Here is a 19,912-nt window from a genome sequence, read left to right as displayed (position 1 = left end):
TAGAACGCGCTTTTAAAAACACAAACCATTGCATAAACATTCCCATGGCTTCCTACTGCTTTTAGAATTAAGTACACAGATTTGGCTTTGGCTTACAAAGGCCTGCATAGGTCTGACCCCTGCAAATCTCTCATAACATATTGGCCTTCTTTTGTTTGCTCAAATGCACTGTGTTTCCTGCCCCAGAGCCTTTGCACATGCTGCTTGTTGATATCTGCATGGAATGCTGGGCCCCTATTCAAGGTCACTCAGCCAACCCCTCATCATCCCTCAGGTCTCAGCTTAAATGGCACCTTCTCAAGGAAGCTTTCCTGACCCTCTGTAAAGAGCTCTCACAGCACCTTGTGTTTTTTCCTAGTATTTATGAAAACATAATCATTTCTTAAATAATTTATTAAATGCCTATCTCCCCCTCCCTAACCCCAATTCCCAAACTGTAGGCTCAGTGAGGGCAGAGGCTATACCAGATGATATCCTACTTTCTATGTATGCAACTGTGAACAAGATAGACGCAAAGAAAAACACTCAGTAAAGGTCCTTGGGAGGACAGATGGGAAATAAAGAGGAGAATCAGTGAGAAGGACAGTTGGTTCTTTTTTGAACAAATTTCTCCTTTATGTTTGGAATACAGGAAAAATAGTTTCCTAGATGACTTGAAGGAAAGTTGTTTTTGAAGAAGTATGTGCATTTGTGTATGTATAAATATCAATATATTTTCTTTCTTCCTCATTACTTTAATAAGGAAATCCAAAAAAGCCAAGCTTAGGCTTACACATAAAACTTGACAAAAATGGAACCATTTGAAGGAAAGGCATCAATTAAAAATCAAAACCATGTTCAGAAAACTCAACTCACTATGGCAAACCACCATCTTCCTGGATTCCAAATAACAGGAATAAACAAAGAACTGAAGAAATCCCTGGTGTCTACTGCACTTTTTGTGTGATAATCTTCTTTTAATAACCTTTTTTCCCCCCTCTTCCAAAAACTGCACAGGTCCTTTGGGGACACTAAAAATTTTCCAAATCTTTGGTGGCATCAGTGTAGTTCTAGAATTCATTGCTGTGGGACAGCATCGAATCTGTCAACTGAAAATGAGAAATGTCCAAACAGCTGCCAGATTGGAAAGTCTGTGCAGCAGGGTTCACACCAGTCCAATGTTACCCGGGCTCAGGGCTGCTGAAGGTAATGAGACCATGTGACAAACATCCAAACACATCCATTCCACAACCAGCAACCCCGCCACAGCTGTCACCCTGAGAGATCAAACACTCCTAATATACAGCTGCTATCCAAACTACCTTTGCAACTATCTTTACGTACATAACCTAAAAGTAGTACATGGCTACTTTTACCTGTTGAGGTTCAAAGAATGAGGCCTTGGGGAAGTATCTAAAAAACATTTGGGGTCAAGCCTGGTGCCTAAATGGAAGGTCAAGCAGAGTAACATAATGTTTTGGTTTTCATAATACCTCCTACATATTATCAAGGACATAGAAAGTCTCTTATCTCACTTGGCTTTTCTACAGGCACTGCCCAAAGAGGACTCCTTTTCTGCTTGCATTTCTCAAAAAATTGTCTTGAGCTGTAGCAGCATGTAAGAAAACTGCCCTTACGTTTTCCATGGAAGTAATGGACCACCTGCATTAGAATCATGGGGTCGAGGGAGCTTGTCAAAATGCAGATTTCACAGCCCCATTCTGAACCTGAGGAAATTAAAATGAATCCACTGATGGAGAATAACAAGGGAGCCCAAGGAGGCTTCTGACAGGACCTAAAGAATAAGAGGCACTGACCTGGGAGAAGGAGGATGCAGAGTGCTTGAGGCAGGGGAAACCAACGCAGGAAGACTACATGGGGGCATGCTTCAGAGAGTGGAAGGGGGGTGTAATGGGAGGTGGGTGAGAAGGAAACCAGATAGGATGGGGCAGAAGGGGCGGGCTGGGAATGGCGAGTCCTTGCAGAATCTTAAGCAGTCAAGTACGGTGGGTGGTTTGTGTTTTGTAAAGACTGCTCTGATGCTGAGTGGAGAAGACATCTGGAGGGGCAAGAGACAAACTCAGAAGACCATGCAGATCTGGATGAGGCTAGTAAAAGTGGAAACAGAGAAATGTACAAGTCCCAGGGATGAGGCGGAATTGACACACACTCACAGATTGAAGGTCAGGGTAAGGGGGAGGAAATTTGGGACAACAGCCAATTTTGCAGCTTCTACAAGGGGAGAGCAGTGCCTTTTGCTCAGATGGGCAAGGCTGGGCATCAAGACGTCCCCTTGGACCTGTTCAATGTGTTGGGTCTTACCTGTAAGGTGGAGATAATTCCACCAGCCTGAATAGCTTTTGTAATGATTGGAGATAATACATGCAAAGTTCTTTAAGAAACAGTAGGAGCTCAATTAATAAAAAATATTTTATTTTTTAAAATTAAGCATCAGAATATTTTTTGGTACACTGGACACGTTTAGGCTATATTTCTTCCTTTTTCTTCCTAAAAACACCATTGTCTTGAAGCTAAACTGAATAACGCCTGCCACACGAATCCAACCTCAGAGATCTCGCACAGATTTTCTCTGCCTTCACCTAACTCCAATGTCCAATACCTGACACCACACACTTGATTCACTTTGTCCTACTTTGTTGTCAGGAAACATCAGAACCATAAGAATTATGTTCCCAAGGACATGTGTGTGGACGCAGCTCATCAACTGTCAATCTCACATGCCAATGGCTTCTCCCCCTCTTTGGTCTCACCTCTATACTTCAAGCCCACGAATCTTCTCAAGGTTTCCCAGTACAGAGCCAACCATCACAATTTCACCACCCCTGAGACTTAAAGACGTTGCAGAGAAAATTAATCTCACCCTTCAATGGAGAGCCAAGGAGACCCTTGCCCCTGGCAATGAGACAAAGTAGGTGCTCACGGGGAAATCCCTGAAGTCCATTTTAAATGTCTTAATGTGATCAAGAATACAGCCCTGTTCACACCAGGAGAATTCAGATGGGCTCTGAGCAATTAAGCAGTTCCAAAACTGTTTGCTGGAAGAAGAGGAAGAGTCACTGGGGGAGCAAGCGACACCTGATCCCTGACACTGGGTGACAGTTCAGCTTCTGTACCTTTCATCAGATTTCGGGAAAGTAGGCTTGACATCAAAAGCCTTTGGCTGCCAGAAGAGGAGGAAAGTGAAGATCGTAGCTGAAGGGACAAGTAAAGCCAGAAAACGAAACCATTCAGTAACTCCAAAGCACCTAGAAAATGACATGATTGGGGACAGAGGCTGAGAGGCCATGACATCAGCCTCAGCAAGGACCAATCAAGCCTGTCTGCTCCAGGACCACAAGCACAGGGGAGTGAGTGGCAGAGTAAAGCCTTTGGAACTCTCAAGAGCGGGAGAGCTCAACCCAAAGGAGGGAGCAGTCCTCACCAAGGGACCAAGCCATTACCATCCAACCATAACAACGGGATGCAGGTGGAGGGGTGGCAGAGGGCAAGAGCAGGCTGGCAGAGGTGCTGCTAAAGAGGCTGCCAGCCCCTCCCCATCCATCCTGATGGAGTGGACTTCCCAGCTCTCCAGGTAGATTGCCTGCATGCTGGCCTCTCTAATCAGGGAGAAGGCAAGGGTCAGGCTCAACCAACATGCAGCGTCACTGGGACTGGTACAAACGTCATTCTACGACTGTAGTCACTGGTCAAAGGAATGGGAGACAATCCCATTGTCTTCTCCCCAAAACATCTGCCATAGGACATTTAACCCAGGCCCTGGTCACAGTGTCGTATCACCAGCATCATGCTAAACAGAAGGGTGTCAATCCCATTTATAAATTATCTTCCAGCCCAAAGCCATTCAAACATTCGATAACCTTGATGATCCCCTGTCAGGACTGCAACTGTGGAAGGAAGTCAACACCCAGCAGAGTAACAGTAGAAATAAGCCTTTCCAGCCTTTCCTTTGGTACGGCTATTACCAAAGGAGCATGACTCGTGTCTTGTCAAATGAAGTGTGAAGAGGCAGGGGTTGAGGAGTTTTTATTTTTCATTTGATTTTTTGAGACACAGCAGAACGTAATCAGCTTATGAGTTAAACAGAGACATCTGTCTGGTTCTACTTGAGACCTCCCAGCTTGCTGTACTCAGCCCAGAGTCCTTTTTAATAATAGGATAAAGATTCAGAAATATGCATAAACACCAAAAGATGGAGAGTGGAGCCGCCCCCTTTCCATTGCCCTCCCCCCACTTCCCCTCAATCACTGATTCCCCTGCTCTCTCTCCAACAGGTGAGAACTGACAGACTGTCTACAGCCAAACTACATCTAAAGGTCACAGCACCTGGAGGGGCAAGAGGGGGAGCTTCCAGAAAAAGGAGGGAAAAAGTCCTTCAAGATTGGGGTCTTCCCTGTACTGCCCTGGTTATGGATTCCAAATACTGCTGCCACTATTGGACACCAAGGGCCTGGAAAAAGTATTCAATTGGTCATTCAATGGGTATTTATTGAGCACCTACTTTGTGCCAGGCCCTTTGCTAGATGCTCAGGAGATAAAACACGATAGATACGCAAGTGACATGCAAGTGCGGATAGAGAACAAAAACAAACCAGCTCTATTTTTAGTTTTTTAAGGAACCTCCATACTGTTCTCCATAGTGGTTGTATCAATTTACATTCCCACCAACAGTACAGGAGGGTTCCTTTTTCAAAAAGAAAAACAAATACTGTATGCTAACACATATATATTGAATTAAAAAAAAAAAGGTACTGATGGACCTAGTGGCAGGGCAAGAATAAAGACATAGAGAATGGACTTGAGGACAAGGCGGGGGAGGGGGAAACTAGGGCGAAGTGATAGTAGCATCGACATATATACACTACCGAATATAAAATAGTTAGCTGGTGGGAAGCAGCAGCATAGCAGAGGGAGATCAGCTCGGGGCTTTGCAATGACCTAGATGTGTGGGATAGGGAGGGTGGGAGGGAGGCTCGAGAGGGAGGGGATATGGGGACATGTGTATGCATATGGCTGATTCACTTTGTTGTACAACAGAAACTAACACAGTGTTGTGAAGCAATTATACTCCAATGAAGATCTATTAAAAAAAAAGCACACAAATGAGAAAGGTTAGATGGAGAAAAGGTTAAGGACTATGGGGGAGACAGAGTGATGGAAGAGAGGGTCACTGGGGGCTGGGTGCTTGCTACAATAGCCAGGGAGGGCCACTCTGAGCACATGACACCTGGGGCAAAACCTGGAGGCTATGAAGAAGGCAGGTTTCAGCAAAGGGAGCAGAAAATGTATCACTGGCGTCAGCAGGCATAGCGATGGAGCCATTCCCAGCCATGCAAGGTGAAAAGAGACAACAGACAGATGTAAGGAATTACTCACAGGGCAGTTCTGACTCATCCACATGCATGGCACTGTGCGCACTTGTACATGCATATTTGCATATAAGACGTCCCATGTTCCTTCCACGGCTAGAGTGCCCATCTGGCTTTATTTAGCAAGCCCAAGGCAGATCCAGAGCATGTAAATAAATGGCCAGATGAATCTATCAACCCAGTTCACAGGCCACAGAAAACCATCCTGCACTAACAACAGGGCTTCCCGCTCTTCTACACTCTGAGGGTAGCATCACCTGACGCTCCTGTTGTATTAGGGAAACCTACTGGACATGCACGGAGAGCAAGGCACCTTTCCTCCAAATGCTCTGGAGCAGAGACAGAGCTCCCTCACATTTTACAGTGAGCTTGGGGCTGGATTTATGCTGGGTCATTGTGCCCCATTAAGGTTGCCATGGTTACACCAAGCCCGTGTTACCTGGACTTTTGATGTGCTGGTCGCAGGGGGCAACAGCTGCTTTGCTTCTTCTGTAATTTGCCAGGAAAGTGGCAGAGAGGCTCGAGGTAGAAATGCTGGATAGGACCCCAGGGTTCAGAGAGACTGCAGGTGGACAGGGCACACCCCCTTCCAATGAAAAAGCAAGGCTCTTCCCTAAATCCAATAGCCTGTGAACGCCAGCAGGGCAGGGACCCAGACTGATAAATCCTAGTCTCCCCCAGCACTTAAAACAAGACCTGGCGCATAACAAACTCTCAATAAGCGTGACGGATTCATTTTGTGGCAAGGGAAATATTCCTAAAAGAATTCAAAGGAAGAATCCACCTCGGGCACTACCGTAATGAAGAGGTTACAAGGAAAACTATGTGGCTCTCACTGCAAACTGGAGATCACAGCGAGTGAAATTTCTCCACATAAGGGAAAGGCTCTGAATACGTGGGAAGGGAGGCAAGTCAGTGTCAGCCTTCTGAGAAGCAGACAACAAGACAGCGTTAGATGAGCAGAGGTTTATTTAGGGAAAATGCCTGTAAAGGATAAAAGGGGAGGAAGCAGGAGGGGAGAGAAGAGCCTTCAGACCACGATGCAGGCCTAACCCCCCGGAGAGGAGGCGGTGTGGGGGGGGGGGGAGGGGAAATTAGACTTCAGTGCAGCTCCGGGAAAGCCTTGGCCAGGCTGATGGAAAGGCTCCGAGAAAAGGCTGTCTGTTAGAAGAGTCCCACGCTGAGGAGGAATGGCCAACTCTGGTGACCCTGCTGCACTCAGTCAGGGGCCGGGTGGACCCAGGGGAAATGTGGTCTCACCATGAACATGGCGGGGAATCGAAAGGCAGGCAGCTGAGGCTGTGTAGCAGCTGTGCTCCCTGCACCCCAGCAAGAGATCTGAGCAGGGCACCTCCATGACCCCCCAGAGTGGGGGGATATTTGGGGTGGGAAGGGGAGTCTGGAACCCTAATGGCTGGAGGCGTGGGGAATGTCTTCAGGCCACAGAGGCAAGATGAGGAGGTGGCTGGGAGGCTGTGCCTATCCTGGCTGGTTGCCTGCCAGTGTGTGCTCTGCCCTTCCTGCTGATACCCAGAAACACCCTAGACTCCCGTGCAGCCGGAAGCGGCCATGTGACCCAATTCTGGCTGGAGAGATGGAAGCATGGAAGCAGAAACCTGCTGAATGTTGATAAAAAGGGACCAGCTAACTGGCAACGTGACATGCTCTCCTCTCCTCTCCTCCTTCCTCCAGAATATGGACCTGAGGCCTGCAGGGGAAGCAGTCCTCTCGCTACCATGAGATGATAAGCCTGAGCATGAAAGCCATGTGCTAGAGACGGCAGAGCACAAAGACAGAGGAAGCCAGGAAAACCTCCACCAAGGTGGAGCTGCTGCCCGTGGGAAGCCCACCTCCAGAATCCTTGTTATAAGAGAAAAATAAACTCCCATGGGATTAAGCCCTGTGAGTCAAGCTAGCACTCCATGCAGCCAAGCCCAAGTCCCAAAATAATCCGGAGGAGATTCAGACAGAGAGAGAGCAATGGAACTCCTTGTCCTTGAACAAGACATTCAGTAAAATCCCCTCCCCGATGCCTTTGGAGAGCCTTGGCAGGGTCAGAGAGGGGCTTCTGGAGGGAGGTGGGCATGATAGAGTTGCTCCGTGTTTAAAGCATGCATAGGGCAAGAGAAGAGGCTGTCCAAAAGAAGCAGTCACCTGCACTGTAAATGAACGACTCCCAAACCCTGCCCTCAAGTAGTTTACAATCTAAGTGAGGGGAAAAAAAGCACAGAAATTCTACCTTAATCTAAACATTAATCTTTACATTCTGTGGCTTCGTCCCCAGGCCACTCTTACCCCCATGCCCACCACCCATGACAGACATCAGTAACAGTCTCAGGACTTTCCCCTTTGGGCCTAGGGAAGGCCTGGCATCCTCCCTGCCCTCAGGCAGCACCTACCACTCAGGTGAGGTTAGCCCTTGAAATGAGACCTATTTACCTGGCTGGATGTCATCTGCAAACTTGAAGGTTTTAGGCCACGGAAAAGAAAGTTGCAATATGCTTTTTCCTCTTATCTCAACAGACTTAAGTAAGACAATTTTCCCCTAGGGATCCCCAGAATATGATTTGCCTTTCAGATACCAGTGAACATGAAACAGGCACCCAAACCCACCCATCTCTTTGTGGCTAATGTTAGAAAGTGATCCAAGTGATCCAGTCCTTCCTCTGGTCACCAGAGGGGGAACTCCTGCTTCTGAAGCTCTGGGAGGAGGGCTAGACCAGGGCAATCACCATGACAAACACTGTACATTCTCAGTGATGGAAAAGATTTCCAGGCCACACTTCACTTGTCACAATATCAATCTCAGAATGTTAGCAAAGACGTTCACTTACCATCACTGCTCCGTGGGTCAAGCACTGGAAATCTGATCAGTTCTGTGTTCTATGAAGGTATGGCTCATGGTCCAGAATTAATTAAGGCCTCCAAAGGAAACAGAAAATTCCAGTCTTTAAAAAATGAAACCAACTGCCCGCCCCTCCCCTCACATCCCCAGGAAACTCACCTGGAATCAATCTTATCTAAGTGCAAGTTCCACAGCCTTTTCCAATTGTCACATCAAGAAGTTCCCCATGGACTTTTTCAGTTTTTTCTTCCATCTGGAGGGAAAAAAATGATTAATAATCATGTAATTACATTTCCAATTCAATGACCATTATCACTGGATGGTGCCACCTCGGGGCTTCAAAGATGAAGTCCATCTGACAGTGAAGAGTTTAGTAAAGGGGTGTCACTGGTGATGAGGGAAGGCTTTATGAGAATCACAGTCACCACCTGGTTACATGATTGGAGTCCTACCCTTTTGCACTTTTTTCTTTTTTGTTGGGGGGGGCAGAGCAAACAAAAGACAGAGTATTTATTTGGGAAACAATAGTTTCAAAATTATCCCAAAACCAGAATCTATGGGCCAGAATACACCCCCTAAGCAAATGAGTGAGGTCTACATTAATTGCTCAGTTATTAAATAAAACTTTTAATTAACTGTGTTTTCCCACATTTCCATGATAAGAATCACTTGGAGTGCTAGAGATTAATTCCATTAACTAATACATGGGGCCTGGGATGGGCCAGTAATTTGGAAATTTTAATTTTACAAATACTTCCAGGTGATTTTAATGATCAAGGAAATTTGGGAAACACTGATGAAACGTGCTTTTCTGCTTTCTTTGCAGATTTTAAGTCTTGAACACCTGGTCCCAGAATGACCCAGTGAAAAGTCTTATCCAGTCCAGCTCTAGGAAAGGAAAGTAAGTCTTCTGAACATTTGGTTCATTGATTCCTAGAAGACACTGTTTCTCATTTCCATTTCCGGCCCAGCTCTTCTAGATCAGGTTTTTCCTTGAGTTGAGGCATGGCAATCCAGTCATTTTTGAAGAGTGGTTTCTTATTAAAGGATTATCACATTTAATTAAATAACCTTTTCTTGCTTTTGTCTTGTTCCCTTTTCCCCTGAAACTTCTGTTAAGAAGTTAGGGTGCTTTGTATAGACTCAATATTCTGGCCTTTCCACCTTAAATCTCATACTGACGACCCCCTGTATACCAGCCTGGATCTCATTGTTCTCTTTAACAGGTCCCACTCCCTTTGGCGTCCCGGTCAAGATAATATCTCCTTCTTCAAGTTCATTATCTTCGAAACGTAGCTGATGGTGTAGGAGGATGGAAAAAAATCATGAAGGATATTTCACCCGCCTGCCTGAGTTAGCCATTGACTTTGAGCCAGAGCTTCAGGCTTTGAGGGTCAGGAATCTTCTCTTTGGGCACCAACACTCTGACAGGGCAGGAGGCCGTGGAGCTCTTGGCCTGAGTCGCAAGCAGCCCCTTCTTCTTGCACTCTTCCTGCATGTCCCTGGCGGTCTCGTCCAAGCACAGAGCGTAGCCGGCCACGCAGTCCACGACCGCGGCCTCCTGGCCGGCGCAGAAGCGCTTGTGCATCACCACCCCCAGCTGGAGCTCGTGGTGCAGGCTATACGCGTAGGTGGGCACGAGGACCCGCGAGCGCAGGCAGTGGAGGCTCCGGGGAAGAGCTCCGGCTGGCTTTCTCTGCAGGGCTGGCTTTCTCTGCAGGGCGCTCTGAATCTCCCCGACAGGGGCCGCGCGGCTCCTGCCCGAGCACACGATGCTCACCCCCCACCCTCAGGAGCGGGACGGCGGCCTGGCGGCTGCCGCGCTCCTACCCGTGGCCCCCGGAGTCACGTGGACTCTGCCTGGCCGGCCATCGGACGCCTACAGCTGCCCAGAGAGGACCGACTACCTCGGAGCGCTGTCCCCCTGACTCTGACCTCGGTGCCTGGGAGTCGCGGTGCGAGTCCCCTTGGGAGCCGCTGTCTAGTGGCTCCCTCTGCGCTGCCCGGCCTGGGGACGCAGCCTGGTCCCCGGAGAGAGGCGGAGGCTCCGGCGCAGCTCTCCAGCCGACGCTGCCTCTCAGGTGGCCCTCAGCAGCCCCACACCGGGCCTGCAGACTTTTTCTGAGAAGAAACCCACGTGAGAGAGTGGCATGGACATATATACACTACCAAGTGTCAAATAGAGAGCTAGTGGGAAGCAGCCGCATAGCTCAGGGAGATCAGCTCGGTGCTGTGTGACCACCTAGAGGGGTGGGATAGGGAGGGTGGGAGGGAGACGGAAGAGAGAGGACATGTATGCATATGGCTGATTCACTTTGTTATAAAGCAGAAACTAACACACCATTGTAAAGCAATTATACTCCAGAAAAGATGTTTAAAAAAAAAAAGACCAAACTTACCTCTCAAGCTGAACAGAAGAAATTAGGAAAAGAGAGGCAGACAGGAGCTGGTCCCATAGAAAATGTGCCTAAGAGAAGGTGGTCCAAAAGGCAGGCTGCTGTGCTCTGCTCTCCCTGCGCCACTTCCCAAGGCTCCTGCCAGCACCCACATGGCTAAAATACCATCTCCAAGCCCAGAAAGCCTCACTTCCGGCTTGAACGCCCAGCTCCCTCATCAGGGCTTAAATATCCTAGCCATTTGCCCCACCTGCTTAGTTCAGGTAGTAACTGCCCATCACTGACTTACCTCCTTCACAACCTCCACTAAGCTGTGTCACCTGTGCCGCTATCTAGTGGGAACTCCTGTGTGTTAACCTGGCAAAGCAACAGCCCCAGTTACTCAATCAAACACTAGTCTAGGTGAAAGCATCTGTAGGTAGGATTAAAGTCCTTAATCAGTGGATTTTAGGTAAGGGAGATTATCCCAGATGATCTGGATGGATCAATTCAGTTCGTTCAGATACCTTGAGAGCTGAGGTTTCCCAGAAGCAGAAGGAATTCCCCCTGTGGAAGCAGGTTCAGCCCAGCCTGCCCTCTCTGACCACCCACCTATGGATTTCAAGCTCACCTAGCCAGACCCACACCTATGTGAGCCCCTTGCAATAAATCTCCATACATATCTCCTACTGCCTCTGTTTATTTGGTTGAACCCTGACTGATACATATGACACATCTAATTAAGAATGTTTTCTTTCAACCCACTCACCTTATTTTACTAAAAGAAATGTATTTTGTGCACACAATTTATGTGCCTATCCTAAGTAGAAAACCAGTGCCACCTGCCATAATGGAAGGAAACCATAAAGATAAATACAATAAAAACAAAAGCAGTGCCATGGAATTCCAGCTGGATGCTATTGCCTGCCAAAAGCTCTGAGCGTGAGGCCCATCCTGCTAGTGTTAGAAAGAAAATGAAAGAGTGGTGATTTGGTGCTGGGATGTGCCTACATCAAGGACAAAGTCTTGGGGAGATGCTGACCAGAAGGACTGATAGAGAACAGGGGATGGAATACACTTCTCACCATGTGCTCTCTGGAATTTAATGCTACCGCTGTGTATATCCCATCTGAATCCTCTCCTGTGCAACCAGAAGTTCCCATCCAACACTTGCAGATACAACACTGCAGGTTGTGGAAGGGTGGTCTGGGAGCCCACAGATCTCCTTCCCGGCGATCGCTCAGTGTCCGGAGCAAGAGGTCCTGGTTCAACTGCAGGGAGTTGCCAACCCCAACTGCGAGGACAGCAGAATCAGCCCACCTGCCTCATGTTTCCTACGCACCGGAGAACAGAGCCCAGCAGAAGGCTCCCTAGTGACATATTAGGGTGGCAAGTTCATGCACCTTCCCTGCTTCCCAAGGAACTCGCTCTGTGCCTGTCCGCTCTGCCAAGGTTCTTTGGGGGCAGATTCGTCATGCACAGGAATCAGATTCACAGAACACAGCAGAGCTTTTTTCTAATCTTCCACCTGTATAACTGGATTACTTCTTGTTTGACAACTGGCTCTAATTGCTCACCACTAACCTGTAGGAAGCCAAGCCCGCGGAAAGACGCAAGAGGTTCTCCTGAGTCAGGGACTGTAATATATTTGGTCAGGCCCAAAATAGGCCAAATAATGGAAGGAAGACAGACTGAGGGTTCAAATTCCAGTTCCGGCACTTCCCAGTGGGGAGATCTTAAATTACACAAATTCTCTGACCCTCAGTCTCTTCATCTATGAAATGGACCCAATAATAGAACTGTGGTGGATGCCTGATATTTTGTCTTCTTTGGATTAAAGGGCCCCAGTTCTCTTTGGGAATACCATCCCCTCCCAGTCTCACTCCATATGCTGTGGATGGGGTGGACCTTACTCCTCCCCTCAAAGGACCCGGTATCAGCACATGACCCAGCTCTGGCCACTCAATCTAGTCTACCTTCCTGGTTCAGGTTTGAAGACTACCTTTGGAGCATGCAACCAAATGTAGTACGCTCAGAGTGACTGCTGGAGCCACTAAGCAAAAGCACTTTCTTTCTACTTGGGTCTCTATGCTGGGAGGATATAAGCCAGAGCCACTCTCATAGAGAGTTTCTGCTGAGAACAAAGTCAATATAAAGGAAGGCAAAGCAGTATGAGGAGAGAGAGGTCTGATCATATCATTTGAGCACCTGGATACAGCCAGGCCTAAAGCTATCCAGATTTATCCCAAAGGCTTTTTTTTTCTTTTTTTTTTTTCAGTTTCATCATCCAACAAAACTAGCTTGGAAATTGAAGAGAGCTGAGTCAGGTTACTCTCACCTGCATCCTCACTAGGTAATTACACTTCCTAGGAAGATATGAAGGTCAAATGAGATGCTATAAAATCACTGAGTACAACTTGATGCACAGTAAGCACTCGATAAATACTAGCTGCAGTTTTGGAGGGTCTCAGTGGAAATAAGGCACCTAAAGTACTTCTCCAGTTGCTCGCACAGGGTGAGCTTATTCAATAATGGCGGTAGTTACTTCTCCATAGTAACCCCCTTAAGCACCATTTCATTCATCCAGCAGCCCAACCAGCCAGTAGGCTCACGTGAGCATATTGCTGAAGCTCCATATTTCAGGCTCCAGACATAAAAGGTTAATAAACCAAAAAACTATTTTTTGTAAGTGGCAAAGCTCATTGTAGTCACCACCCAGCTCTGTGTGGTTTGGTGGACCTCGGCAGAGCTGTTCAAAATGGGAAAGTCATTTTGCTACCGATCAAATCAAGACAAGCTCTGAAAAGTAACCATCAGGCTCCTGCAGAAGCTGAACTTTTTTAAAAGGAAAAAAAGGGCCAAGGAAAAAATTCATCTTGTTTCTAAAATCCCGATTTAGACACTGCCAAGAGTTATGCATGACACACAACCCCACTACATCTTGATGACAAGAAAGATTTAATAATTACTTATTTTTTTTGAAGGTTGATGTACTTAACCATTCTTCCAAAAATACCAACGAAGGTGGGGAGAGGAAGGAGCAGATGGAAAGTGACAAAATGTGTCAATTGCCAACATCATTTCACAACACCAGCAGTCAGAAGAAGTCAGTTTCCAAGTGATGGAACTGCCATCTTTGGATCCAGCTACCATTGGCAGATTTCACCTGTACCTGCTTCAGACGAGCCCCCTGCTTTAAAAGACAAAAAAAAAAAAAAAAAATCTGTTAAGGGAAATCATTATGGAATGAGTGTTGCTAGATAAGCTCTTTTAAAATAATCTTTTGAAGGCTTCTGAATTCTTCCAAGGTCTATGTCATGGGCAGGCAACTTATGACCTTGGCTTTATCTTGTTAGGGTAAGGACAGGAGGGAGGTAAGAAATGATATTTATTGAGTAGCTACCATATAAGTTCTCTCCTTTAATCCTCACCCCCACCCCATAAGATAGGTAGATAGTAACCCCCTTGTAAAGATCTTGGGTTCTAAATAGCTAAGCAATTAAGGTCACACTAGAGATGACAAGGACAGTCTTTGTCAGACTCCAAAACTTGTATGCCCAACACCACTGCCCACCCTATGAACCTCTTTTCTCTCCCATTCTCCCAATTATTTTCTCTCCTTTTATTCCTTCTCTATAAGAACTGGAGCTCAGTGAGAACATGAAACAAGTCTGTTCTGTCCAAAAAATATTTAAGGAAGGACACAGGAAAGCAAGAAGGAAAGTTGGTCTAGCCAAGCCACTGGTCCTCAAAAGTAGCCCCAAACCTGGGTAGATGTGATGACCAGCACTATTTGAATGGCTTCCCTCTGTTTTCATCTTTCAACCCTTTGAAGTCCACGAGGAGTCCATGTCGATTAGAACTTTCCAATCAAGCAAAATCTAAAAAACAGGAGAATGAGCCTGAAGTTAAAATAACAGTTGTTGTTTTTTGACCTAGGTGCTTAGCATCTACCTAGCACTTTTTTTAACCATTTCATTTATATTAACTCAGAGAATCTCTATAGCAATATTATGATGTAGGTACTATTATCTCCACTTTACAGATGAGTAACAAGGCCCAAAGAGGTGAAGCCATGTGACTGGGATCACCCAGCTAATAAATGGTACGAACCAAAGCAGCTGGCTTTGGAGCCCATTTGGAAACTCATCATGTGAGTCCTCAGTGGGTCAGCGTGTCCGATAAACTATGTTCATCCTAGACTTCAGTCACATCAGGGCAAGAAGACTTTGCCTGAAGGAACAAGGAGTCCAGGAAAGGAGAAGAGGTGCAGAGTTGCCCACATCCTCTCCAAACAGAATAAGCCAGTTTCAGGATGGCAAGGGGCTTCCCATACAGCCGCCCATCAAATCATCCCCCTGCCCAATCCCCAAAGATTCACGTGAATCTTGGCCACAGAAGGTAAAATTACAGAGCCATTAAAATGAAAACTGCTGGAACCCTGGGCAGACTCAGGTGCTACCGAAGGCAGCCTCTGGATGCAGACATCGTCCTCTGCCTCTTGGTGTTGGTCAGCCGGGCACAGACGGCTCAGCAGGGGCAGCCAGAAGACAGGAGGCAGAGCCGCCACTCTTGGCATCCCTGAGATGGGAAAACCAGAGTGGCAGAGATGGCAGGTGCCTTGGGTTACCAGGAGGCGAGCAGACGTGTTCATGAGTCCTTTAAGGGATGCTGGCGTCTCCATAGAACACATGAGGTAGAGACAGAAATTCTTATTTGTCACTATCATCAAGACCCTACTTTTACCCTGGGCTGGTATAATCTAGAATGTACAGTATCTTTATTGAGAAAAAATATAACAGTACATCAAGCATCAGACAGGTATACATGCACGTGTACACACACACGGGTTTTGTATGCAGGTGTGTGTATAGACATTATGTGTAGTCATGCTTCACTTATCATTTTTAAAAGTATGTACATTTTCTTCTCCCCTGAGTCACAGAGTCATTTGAAAAAGTAGAAAAGAAACTCTTACCTCTTGTGATTTCTTCAGTTTTCTGAACAGAGAGCTTCTTAGAAGAGTCATTCAGGAGAGAACCACTTGGAGCAACCTCTGGACACAACTCATAAAATGCATCTTGGCTGTTTTCAAGACCCTGCAGCAGCATCCCGCCCACCCCTTCTTTCCTACAGCCCTCTTCCTTGATGGCACACGTGCTTTTCCTTCAGTCCTCACGGGTACCTGCTTCACCTGCTCAATCTGCTTGTAAATCCCTTTGACTAAGGACTGGCTCGCCTACTTATTTCACTCCCATCTTAGTGACCAATAAACAGAGATGAACCCTCAAATCTGTACTCAACATGTGGAGGTTGAAATTTGAAAAGGAGACGCCCTGGAATTAGCTCTCTCCATGTCATCCCGTCCTCTTGTCTGCTTCACGCCTGAGAGGCACAATCTCCAATTCTGGAAGGATCTGTGGAGATGGCCTGAGCTGGAAACCAAACCAAGTCAGAGAAGCAGCGTTGAAGGGCGCCACAAAGCTCTCTCGTACCATCGTTCTTTCAGCAAATGTTAATTGAGCACTTAGAGAATGCCAGGCAATTCTTAAAACCCGGTAGAAGTGTACATATATACACTACCAAACGTAAGGTAGATAGCTAGTGGGAAGCAGCCGCATAGCACAGGGATATCAGCTCGGTGCTTTGTGACCGCCTGGAGGGGTGGGATAGGGAGGGTGGGAGGGAGGGAGACGCAAGAGGGAAGAGATATGGGAACATATGTATATGTATAACTGATTCATTTTGTTATAAAGCAGAAACTAACACACCATTGTAAAGCAATTATACCCCAATAAAGATGTTAAAAAAAAAAAAAAAACCCGGTAGAAGGTCAAGCTATGAGATTAGCTTATTTCCGCAGTTGTCAATCTCTTCTCTTTTTGTCTGCTTTTAAATCATTAGAAATTTCACTCACATAGTGAATCAAAATCTTCGTCCTGATAACTTAAATCCTTTGATTTGGATATTAGTTTAAACTGCATTGTAATTAAATTATGAGGATTTAAGTGTAAAAACAAAACCTAAAAGGCATTGGGAAAAATATATAGGTGAACATATAATCTTAGGTTAGGAGACATTTTTCTAGATATGACACGAAAGGAAAAATTGAATAAAATTTTTGATGGATTAAAAAATAAAATTTTTATGGATTGGACAATATAAAAATTTCAAATATGCATACACTAACTCAAAGGCAAGAAGCAAACTGAAAAGAAATATTTGCAACCTGGATGGCAGATAAAGAGCTAATAGCCTTAACATTAAAAACGTTTAAAGTCAGTAAACAAAAGATAATACCGACAGAAAAAAAATGGGCAAAAACACAAATAGGCATTTGTAAAACGAGATTAAAAATGCCAAATATGAAAGAAAAAATATTTAACCTCACTAATAATCCAAAACAAACAAATTAAAATAAGATACCACATTTCACTTATCAATCTGGCAAGTTATTTTAAACTCATAATACCCAGTACTAGGGAGAATATGGGGAAACACAGGTACATTAGTGGCACAGCTAGGGAACAGTTTGGTCATATGCATCAAAAACAACAAAATAAAACCCTTTAAAATGTTCATAATCCTTTAAATCCTAGAACTTCCACTTCTAGGACTTTATATTAAAGAAATACTCAAGGGTGTGCACAAAAATTTACGTCCAAGGCTGTTCATTCCAGCATTTAATGTATTAGAGAAAAATTGAGTGGAAAAATGTACAAAACAAAATTTTGTAAATAAATTTTGGTAAATCCTTAGCATGCTTGCGATACCTGAAAATGGTATTGCAACTATTATAGATAGGATGGATGAGCAACAAGGTCCTGCTGTGTAGCACAGGGAACTGTAGTCAATGTCCTGTGACAAACATGATGGAAAAGAATATGAGAAAGAATGTATATCTATGTATAACTGAATCACTTTGCTGTACAGCAGAAATGAACACAACATTGTAAATCAACTATACTTTAAAATAAATCTTTTTAAAAAGAAAATGAAAATGGTGTTGCAGAAAAATATATAACTGAAAGTTGTTTATAATAGTGAGCTATTAAGCCAGTTTTCTAAACTCTATTCTTTCAAAAACTATATATTTATATATACACGTGTGTGTGTGTGTATTTGTCTAGGGGAAAAAAAATAGGTTATAACCCCATGGGTTAACAGATAATTGTGAGAATTAAGGGTAATTATGCACCACTACCATCTCTCTCTCTGCCCTCTGTAATTTTCTAATTTTGGGGGGGAACGAATACGAGTTTCTTTTCTAATCGTAAAATTTTGTTTTTAACCTAAGACTACATTCAGTGTTTTAAGAAGCTCTGTCACACAATTAGTCCATGTTAAGTCTGTCACAAAAAATAAAGTCCAGGGAATTTTCCCCTGATCTTACGTGGTTGACTTTGGGGAACTAAATGCCATCTTTTGCATTTATCCCAGCAGAATTTCATTCATTTCTGACTTCCAGCCTGTTAGGGTCCTTTCGACCCCATGCTGCCATGGACACTTTAGCTTTCTGGCTCTGAACCTTTGGGAAATTTGATAAGCACGCTTTCTCTTCCCTCCTCCCCTCCCCACGGACACAGAATTGCGGACGGCCCACTGTGGGGTCATTTCCCCTCTCTGATCCTGCCTGGGCAGTGGGTCTGGAAGGATGAGAGACACAGCAATTTACCATGTCAACCCTCAAGACCAACAGGGAGCAGAATGGCAGAGGAGGGGAGATGGAATCAAAACAGAGAGATTATATGGAGGAACCACAGAAAAACATTCTGCCTCAAATCTGATTACAAAGCCGAAGAAATAAAACCTCTGAGGCCAGCTCTCCTGGCTGCCTGCTTCCTCCACAGACCCAGGCACTGTGGGCGACCCATTCTGCATCACTCACTTAAATGGCAACGACATCTGACAGACAGAACACTGAGCCGTGGCCGCGTGTGTCCCTAACGTGGTTAGAGTTGGAGAAATTATTCATCAGAGAATATACTAAAGCACTTAGGATCCCCTGGATGCATTAGGGGCAGGTTCTGTCAGCCTCCATGAAGCACCTCTGTGTGTTTATCCTGAAAACCCCTGAGCTGGCTCCACACTGATGCCCTCATTACTCATCTCCATGACTCACAGCCATGTGGCCTCAACACAGCCCCTTGTCTCTCTTCATTGCCCTCCAGGACTCTTCGGGGCCCCTTGCTTCCCTCTCCCTAAGTGCCACAGTCTCCAGTGAAGATGCAAAGGGCGCCCACTTGCTGTCCTCCCCCGATCCTCCCACGCCCCCTGTCTGACCAACCGGTCTCTGCTCCCCAGCATCTCCACCTGTCCTTCCTGTCCTTCCAAGGTCTGGCTAAAGCCCCTCCTCTTGATGTCTCCCCAGCTTTCGTTAGTGGAAAATATGCCCACTCTCAAGTGCTTACCCAGCACTTTCTTTTACTTTTATTGAATTACAGTTGATGTACAATATTATACAAGTTACAGTTGTACGACAGAGTGATTCACAATTTTTAAAGGTTATAGTTATTATAAAATATTGACAATATTTCCTGTGTTGTACAATATATCCTTGCAGCTTATTTTATTCTTAATAGTTTGTACGTCTCACTCCCCCACCTCTATGTTGTCCCTCCCCCCTCCCTCCCTCCCCACCGGTAACCACTGATCTGTTCTCTATATCTGTTAGTCTGTATCTTTTTTATTATATTTACTAGTTTGTTGTATTTTTTAGATCCCACATATAAGTGATAATGTACAGTATTTGTCTTTCTCTGTGTGACTTATTTCACCTAGCATAAGACCCTCCAAGTCCATCCATGTTGCTGCAAATGGCAAGATATCATTCTTCGTTATGGCTGAGTAGTAATCCATTGGATACATATATCGCATCTTCTTCAGCCATTCATCTGTTGATGGACACTTAGGCTGCTTGCATATCTTGGCAATTGTAAATAATGCTGCTATGAATTTTGGGGTGCATGTATCTTTTCAAATTAGTGTTTTGGTGTTTTTCAGTTATATACCCAGGATGGAATTGCTGGGTCACATGGTAGTTCTATTTTTAGTTTTCTGAGAAATCTCCATACTGTTTTGCACTGTGGCTGAACCAATCCACACTCTCACCACAGAGCACTTCCTTTTCCTTCTCTCCCACGTTTCTGCAACAAGCATGTAAGGGTAGTAGAGGGGTGGGTGGGGGGACAGCTGTTGTGAGGGAGATTATCATCTCATACAGAGAGGAAAGACCACCACCTCATGCTCCTTTACGCTTTGCATACAGCATAAAACCAAGCACATGGCCATGGTGGGCCTGGGCTTGGGTTTCCTGTGCTCTGATT

At 45.5% G+C, this 19,912-nt stretch overlaps 1 pseudogene; it reads right to left on the bottom strand.

The window, feature by feature from the left end:
- Nucleotides 1-7,649: 7,649 nt before the first annotated feature.
- Nucleotides 7,650-19,912, bottom strand: part of LOC111172651 (oxaloacetate tautomerase FAHD1, mitochondrial-like) — a 35,380-nt pseudogene continuing 23,117 nt past the window's right edge.

The sequence above is a fragment of the Delphinapterus leucas genome, chromosome 16 (assembly GCF_059928025.1).
Source record: "Delphinapterus leucas isolate spDelLeu-1000000601 "Yukka" chromosome 16, BTC_Dleu_Yukka2, whole genome shotgun sequence".
Lineage (NCBI taxonomy): Eukaryota > Metazoa > Chordata > Mammalia > Artiodactyla > Monodontidae > Delphinapterus > Delphinapterus leucas.
This window is presented reverse-complemented; position numbering and strand designations above follow the sequence as displayed.